Here is an 8,372-nt window from a genome sequence, read left to right as displayed (position 1 = left end):
TGCAGAGGATGTAGGAACAGCCATATGTGCAGTGGAATTTAGACCATTTGGAGGAGGTATTGTGGCTCCAGTACCAAATTGGGTACCGGGGCCACTCTACTACGCAGTCCAGAAAGCTACCTCGGTGCAAAGTTTTGGACTAAAAACAATATTGTGAGGTGAGAGGTGTTCAGAATAGACTAGAAATTAGTGGAAATGATTGTTATTGAATGTTATTGAGGTTACTAATAGCGTAGGAGTGGAAAAAAACCCAAAAAATTGGATTTTAGTGCTTTTTATGCTTTTTTATATATAAATCAGAACCCAAAACCCGAAATCAGAACCAAAACCTTTCGTCAGGTCTTTTGGCAAAACAAATCAGAACCCAAAACCTCAAGCTAATCAGAACCCAAAACCCAAAACACTAAAAGTGCCCGGTGCACACCCTTAGTTTTAGGTGCCAGCCTAGCTGCTCCACTCAACCTTTCCGCATGAATAAGACACATTTCAATTTCAGTCTTGACAACAAAATATTGCTGCTGCTGATATTGTAGAGAAAGGCAACGGGGCTGAGTTTGTGACTATTCCTCTTCAGATATGCCATCCTGGATGGCCATTTCTAGGAGTGCTTCTAAATGTATCCCTTTTTCATGTACCCTTTCTGAGGCAAGTGCCTTATGCACACCCACCACATTTGAGAAAATTTGTCCAAAAACTCCTATGCAAAAAGGTCTCATTTAAAAGCCTAGAACATGATACTGATGAAAGCACTCTGAACTGCCATGAGTGTGAATGGGAGAGAAATTTTGACTTTACTTCTGAGGAAGACTACTGGCAAGAAGAGTGAGTGGTTTATAGCACAGTTTCCAATGAACTAGAATAAACTAAACACATATTTTGTGGGTGGTACTTTACCACGGATAGGCTTCATAAAATAGCACCTCCTCCCCCAATACCTGGAGACATAAGGTTCCCTTCCTCCATAGCTGGTGGATTTGCCCGGCTACTTCTCATTATTGTGATAAGATAGTAAACCCCATTAAAAGGATCATTGGGTCCTTCTTGCCTAAGGAGCCATGGGTCTTTCTGTTGGAACTCTGTGGGAACTAGAGATTTGTATACTCCTATTAGGATCCTACACATATACAAATCTTGATTAAATTTAACTATATATAGCTCTTTAGTATCAAATGGTGCTTATAAAATACATCAGTAATATTTGATTATATATAGCCATAGCTACATTTTCTATATAGGAGCATTGCACTGTAATAGGCTGAAATGTTGTTTTATCTACATGGATAATAAACCATATTATTGTGTATAATTCAAAGGCATAGACTTATTTATTATTATTATTTTTTAATATTAGTTTCCAATTATTTTTCACTATTAATTGCAATAATTTAACACTGTTCCATGGCCTGCGCTCTCCGTGACCGTCACTGTCAAGGAATGAAGAGAACATTCAACCAAGTCGTCAGGCAGTGGCACTACCTCCCCCCTCTGCCAGATAAAAAACATATCACTAATAAGTCTGAGGTCAAGAAATATTGCATGAAATATAAGCTAAAGCAAGAGAAAACAATAACCTGCAATACAACTTATGGGCACCAATTAGCGCCATACCCTGCCCTTTAAATGTAATGTACAATGCCGTTTGTAGACTATACCAGAGCAAAATATATTTAACCTATAATAGTTATGCTAAATATGTCCTGCTGCATTTGAAAAAAGTAGTGGTGGCGTGACAACCATTAAACTTCATTACTAGTCTATGTCTTTTATATTTACAATCTCTCTCTCTATCCTCTGACATGCATAACAAGGTTACATAGAGTGGCAACCATTTGAAATGATAATGCCACACAAATCTTAAAATTCAGTCTTGGGTGAAATTCCCCTTGATATTGCAGATCCCCCAATGTTTGTTGCAGTCCCACTCTCCTCACGCCTGACAGGTTCGATTGACAACAAGCTACTTGTATTAAAAATAGAGATGGACAGGCTTGGTTCCCCGAGATCCGAATTCATCCGAATACAGCCTATCCGAGTACCGAGCGAGATTTGAAAAGCATAAATACCAGCCTCCACAACAATCCATCGCCATTTGACAGAGGGACAAAGCAGGGTTAGGTCACACTGGCTATATCAGCGCAGGGACAGAGCAGTAATTGGACACTATATTGTTTCTATTCAATACCATTGTAATCTTAATACCAGTTGTTACAGCAGTAAGAGGAGGATAGAGGAGGTTTTTTTTTTTCCAGTTTCTGGCACTCCAAGTGCTTTTGGGGTGTCCCCCATTCTTTTGCTCTAATTTTTCTGGCTGTCAAAACTAAAGTCCTATTTGGCAGCAGTGTCCAAAAAATATATTTAGCACTCCCAAGTGCTTTTGGGGTGTCCTCCATTCTTTTGCATTAATTTTTCTGGCTGTCAAAACTAAAGTCCTATTTGGAAGCAGTGTCAAAAAAATATATTTAGCACTCCCAAGTGCTTTTGGGGGTGTGCCCCATTCTTTTGCATTAATTTTTTTGGCTGCCAAAACTAAAGTCCTATTTGACAGCAGTATTTCTACAATTTTTTTGCACTACAAGTGGTTTGGGCTCATTAAAATGGATTCAAAGCCGTCCACATATGAGCAGAATCAGCAACCAGGTTCTGTCACCAGTCCTGATGGTAGTATTCCCAGTACGTCATCTGGGAAAGGCGATGTAAAAGTACATAGCCTTTTTAAATCTGGAAAAAAAAAACACACACCCAAAAAAAAATTACTGTGTTGAAGCGAAAAAGAAATGTAACTGAGGAAAAGTTAAGTGCGAATGAAAAAAAAAATTGCCAACATGCCATTCTACACACGCAGTGGCAAAGAAAGAATGAGGCCTTTGGCTTTCTCTATTAGTGGCAGATCCAAAAATGTTACTGAGCCTTCTTCTTGTACGGACACTGGTGACCAAGCAAAACCAAGTAATTTGGAGTCTAAAAGTGGTGCACAAGTACTGTTACGTGTGAAAGCCGAGCTGCAAGAAAACAGTAAGGCATTAGACGATAATGTATGCTCTGAATCAGAAATGATACCAATCCCTGTGGAGAGTCCATCCACCAGTGGTATGTCTAATCGTGAGCATTCTGTTAGTGACAATGTACCCATAAAGAAGGTTCCTTTCACCAGTTCTGCTGATGTGTGCCTTAACAGCCCGAGTGTAGCTGGTGATACACCAATTGAGGATGCCACTTTTGAATTAGAAGAGGATGAGGGGGAGATTTGTGTAGGCGACGAGGGCACTAATGATGATGTTGATGATTATGATGCAGACAAATACCAAATTGCCATTCTCAATTTCTATTTATATTCTAGACTCTATAACGGCTGAATAGTTTTCTATTTTACTCCTAGTGGAGAGGGGGTCTGATGCAGACCGATACCAAGCTACCTTGGTCCATTTATTTTTACATTCTAATTATACAGTCTATGCAGGCTGCTTTTTTTCTATGCAACTACAAGTGGAGGGTGGGGGGGGGGCATAGATAGCTACCAAACTACCTTGGTCCATTTATTTTTACTTTCTAATTCTACAGTCTATGCAGGCTGCTTTTTTCTATTCAACTACAAGTGGAGGGCTTGGTGGCATAGATAGCCACCAAACCACCTTGGTCCATTTATTTTTACTTTCTAATTCTACAGCCTATGCAGGCTGCTTTTTTTCTATGCAACTACAAGTGGAGGGTGTAATATACACCCAAAGATGATGGCTACACTGCCAATAATCAAAGATGGAGAAGTAGACAACCAGGTTTGTCTGTACAATTTGCAGGCAAGTGTTCGAATTAAGGAAGGCCTACCAGGGATTAAACTGTTTTTTTTCATAATTTATTAGCTTTAGAATTACCTCACTTATCCAAGAAACTAGTGGAGCACTAAATTAGGTTATTTTAGACCAAAACAAATTGTATTTTTTTCAAAAATGGCAAAACAAAACCAAACAAAACTAAAACCAAAACACGCAATGACGGTTTGGCATAACCAAAACCAAAACACGACTGTAATCCAGATCCAAAACCAAAACCAAAACACGGGGGTCAGTGAGCATCTCTAATTGAAAAGCACATCTTGCCAGGAACAAGGAGAACATTGGCACACACCAGGGGCCTGATTCATTAAGGATCTTAACTTCAGGGCCGGTGCTAGGGTCCACGGTGCCCTAGGCATTTTTAAAAAAGCGGCGCCCCCCCCCCGCCTATCTGCTCCGTCTCCTCCCCTCCACTCACTGACACTAGGGGCGGAGATGGAGCAGAGAGGCGGCGGTGGTGACAAAATAGCCTCTTCCCCCCTCCCCGTGCATCTGAATGCTGTGCGGCGGCCGTGACAGGTATGGTCAGCGGTCGCCGCACAGTTTTAAAGTCTTTTAGTATTCTGTGGCGCCCTCCAGAGCCCGGCGCCCTAGGCAAGTGCCTAACCTTGCCTAATGGGAGCCCCGGGCCTGCTTAACTTAAGAAACTTCTTATTTCAGTCTCCTGGACAAAACCATGTTACAATGCAAGGGGTGCAAATTAGTATTCTGTTTTGCACATAAGTTAAATACTGACTGTTTTTTCATGTAGCACACAAATATCAACTTTAAATTTCAATATACAAATAAGCTATCAAGTATTTACAAAATGCCTTTGATTTGGATTAACTTGAAGCTTTGGCTAGTGGTCCTTTAACTGTGTACCTGTAGCCTGCATGCAATGGAGGCAGCCATTTTGTGCTCTACACATATATTTATGAAAATGCAGCCTGCACTTCAGTGATGTTACTAGTTCCTATGGAAATGATAACTTGCATTCTTCAGCCAATAAAATTGCTGCCACCATAGTCTTTAGATAATGGGTACACCATAAAATAAGTAATTTTTGGGTATAGTATGTATTGTCAGACAGTCAGATCTTATTTTGGTGCATTATTAGCGTTTAGTGCAAGTAAGTCTGTAGGTTTTGCTATGGTTTAATGCAAATGTTACCCCTAAATGTAATGTTAGTAAATTACTTTTCCCAAGGCGCCATACAGCGAAAAATTATGATATAATTGCCTACACTACATAGCTCTTCTGGTCCTAACAAGTATGGGCACCGTATGTAGTAACTAAAATGAAAAGCTTTGCATGGCTGAGCTAGTGAGACTTGGGTGTCATGTTTAGTACAAAACAATTAGAGATTATTATAATGTATCTCTGCAATGTAGACATAAGCTGACACATTATACATGACAGCTTTTCATTACTCAATCAAAGTCAAAAGGAATTGGACTTAATTTGTTCATTGATTATTTTTTTTTGCAAGAGCAGTCATTCTACGAACTCCATTAACATGAAATCCCTTTAAAGGTGACACATGACAGGTTGTTTGCCCAATTTAAGGCTCATTAGTGTAGTATATGGTTAGGATTTCTGCTCAGCTGTAGAGATAGCCTTACTGAAAGTTTGCAATCTATTCTTCCTTTGCTATAGTAAACTGTCTAACAGCTGATTCCCCCCTTCCTTACTACGCAACCCCTTTTCTTTGAAATAAAGACATGAAATTTGTTTGGCAAAAAAGAGGTCACAGATTAATTTTAAAATCAATCTTTTTGAAAGGTGGAAAAGGAAACAGCACTGCATCCATCAGGTCCAGCCATATCAGTAAATATCACAGCCATATCATGCCCGCTGGCGTCTCGAGGTGCTGGGGATCCCATCCTCTTTATCCTGGCTTCTTAAAAAAAACCATAAAGGGGTATTAAACTACAATTCAAACAATAAGAAGCACAACAAACAAATTAAACAGCAGTTAAACTGGCAGACTACAGGCTGCAAGAAAAAGAAAAAAGGTAAAGACTAAGACTAAAATACAGCAGAAAATTTAAATCATACTTGCCATGTTTTCCTCATTGGCTTCAGAGAGATCACGGGGGAGGTGGGCATGCAGGGGCGGGGCTTGATAAATTGCATCATTTTGGACCCGCCCCCTAAACGATTGTCACAATTTTGGCCAATTACAGTAGGGGGCGAGGCTAAGATGACACAATATTTACGTCTTTAAGACCCACCCCTTATCTTCTGCCGGGGTGAGAACCAGGAGGTTACTCTGCTCTCCCAGGAGGCCGGGATGTTTCCCAGAAATGCGGGAGTCTCCCGGACATTCCGGGAGAGTAGGCAACTATGCGTTAAAGAAAAGCAGCTGATGAATCTCTAGAGACTGAAGTGTCTTTTACATTTCTGTCTCCATTACTAAAGTCATGTTGTCTTACCTGTCAGTCTTTGATTAAATTTTGGTCTCCATGAAAATGGCCACCTCCATAGGCATCAATACATGGACATAGGACACAATTTCTGAATTGTGTCATCATGCCACAGATGGCGAAGCCAACCATGTCTTGTACTGGCTCAGCATCAGGGAGAATGCCAGACTCTTCAGGGAGTAAGCGAGATCACCCCTATTTCAGGGAGTCTCCCTGACATTCAGGGAGAGTTAGCAAGTATGATTTAAATCTCAAAACAGGCATTTAGGAATTCAAATAAAATATATGTGGGAAAAATACCAGGGTAAGAAAGAAACCGAAGTGAAAACATAATATTCAACAATAATTTAAAATTCAGCCATAGATCTAGTGGTGTTTGGCTAGAGAAAGAGGCCAATAAAATGCACAATAAATTGTCAGAGGAATACCGAAAGATCTGAAACAAATGAAGAGGGAAAAATAAATAACTAAATTAATGCAAAAAGCAAAACAAAACAGGCTAGAAGAAAATGACCAGCTAATATAGAATATAGTGAAATACTCCCAGCCCTGCTCCCGTGGACACCCGTCCTGGACATCCTGCTCCCGTGAACACTCATGCTCTGGCTGCACTGGTGAACACTCTGCCTTTTCCTCTTTGATATCTACGCTGATTTTATTTTATTGTATTGTATTGCATTTTATCTAGCTTCTCACGATTATTATTTTTGCTCTGCTTCTCCATTTTATTCTCTGATTGTCCTCTTGCTGTGCCCTGCCCTACACTCACTATTGCTGTACCCTATTGTTCATTTGGTCACTTGTTCTGTCCCCATGTACTGTTTTTTCCTCGTTTTCATTGTAACCTCTACCCTCGTGCATCCTCTTCTGGGAGCTTCTGGAGCTCCTGCTTCTGCCTCCATAACCTATCTCTCACCATGCCGCCCCGCTCGGCTCCTATACCCATTCTCTCCCCTCGCCACCTTCCTGGCCCCAGCTCTCACTGCCCCTTCTCTCACCCTCCGCCTCACTCCATCAACCCTGACAAACTTATCCGAATCTCCCCTCTTCCCTCCCTCCCCTTCTCATGTGCCCTCTGGAACTCCAGGTCCATCTGCAACAAACTCCCCTCCATCCACGACCTCTTCATCTCCAACTCTCTTAACCTCCTCGCCATCACTGAAACTTGGCTCTCCTCCTCTGACACCGTCTCACCTGCTGCTCTCTACTACGGGGGTCTCTCCTTCACCCACTCCACCAGACCTGATGGGCGTCCGGGAGGTGGAGTGGGACTCCTCCTATCCCCTAGTTGCACCTTTATGGTATTCCCACCATACCTTCCCTCTCTTTCTCCTCCTTTGAAGTACACTCCATCCGTCTCTTCTCCCCCATCCACCTCCGCGTCTCTGTCATCTACCGACCCCCTGACCCTACTTCTCTCTTCCTTGACAACTTCGCTGCCTGGCTCCCTCACTACCTTTCCTCCGACCTTCCATCCATCCTACTTGGTGACTTTAACATCCCCATTGACAACTGCTCTGACCCTGCCACCATTAAACTTTTCGCCCTCTCCACCTCACTAGGCCTCACCCAATGGACCTCTTCTCCCACCCACTCTCATGGTCACACCTTGGACCTCGTCTTCTCTCATCTCTGTGTCCTCTCCGACTTCTCTAACTCTCCCTTCCCACTCTCTGACCACCATCTCCTCTCCTTCACTCTCTCCTCTTGCCAAGCTCCCACCTCGCCTAAATCTACCTTCACTAGGCGCAACCTTGATGCTATTGACCCTACTGCTTTCTCCTCCTCTCTCAAAACTCTCCTCTCACCTCTTCCCTCCCTGACCTGCCCCGACCAGGCATCCTCTCTCTACAACCTTTCCCTCACTACTGCCCTTGATGCTGTTGCCCCGGCCTCCTCTATTCACCAGCGCCGCCTCATTCCTCAACCCTGGCACTCCAACCTTACCCGCTTCCTCCAAAAGTGCTCTCGCACTGCTGAATGCCTCTGGAGGAAATCTCGCTCCCTGGCCGACTTCCTCCATTTTAAATTTATCCTCACCTCATTCTGCTCTGCCCTTTCCCTTGCTAAACAATCCTTCTTTAAGTCCCTCATTTCTTCTCACTCCTCGCCGTCTCTTTGCCACCTTCAACTT

Source organism: Mixophyes fleayi, chromosome 6 (assembly GCF_038048845.1).
Source record: "Mixophyes fleayi isolate aMixFle1 chromosome 6, aMixFle1.hap1, whole genome shotgun sequence".
Lineage (NCBI taxonomy): Eukaryota > Metazoa > Chordata > Amphibia > Anura > Limnodynastidae > Mixophyes > Mixophyes fleayi.
Note: the sequence above shows the minus strand (reverse complement) of the source record.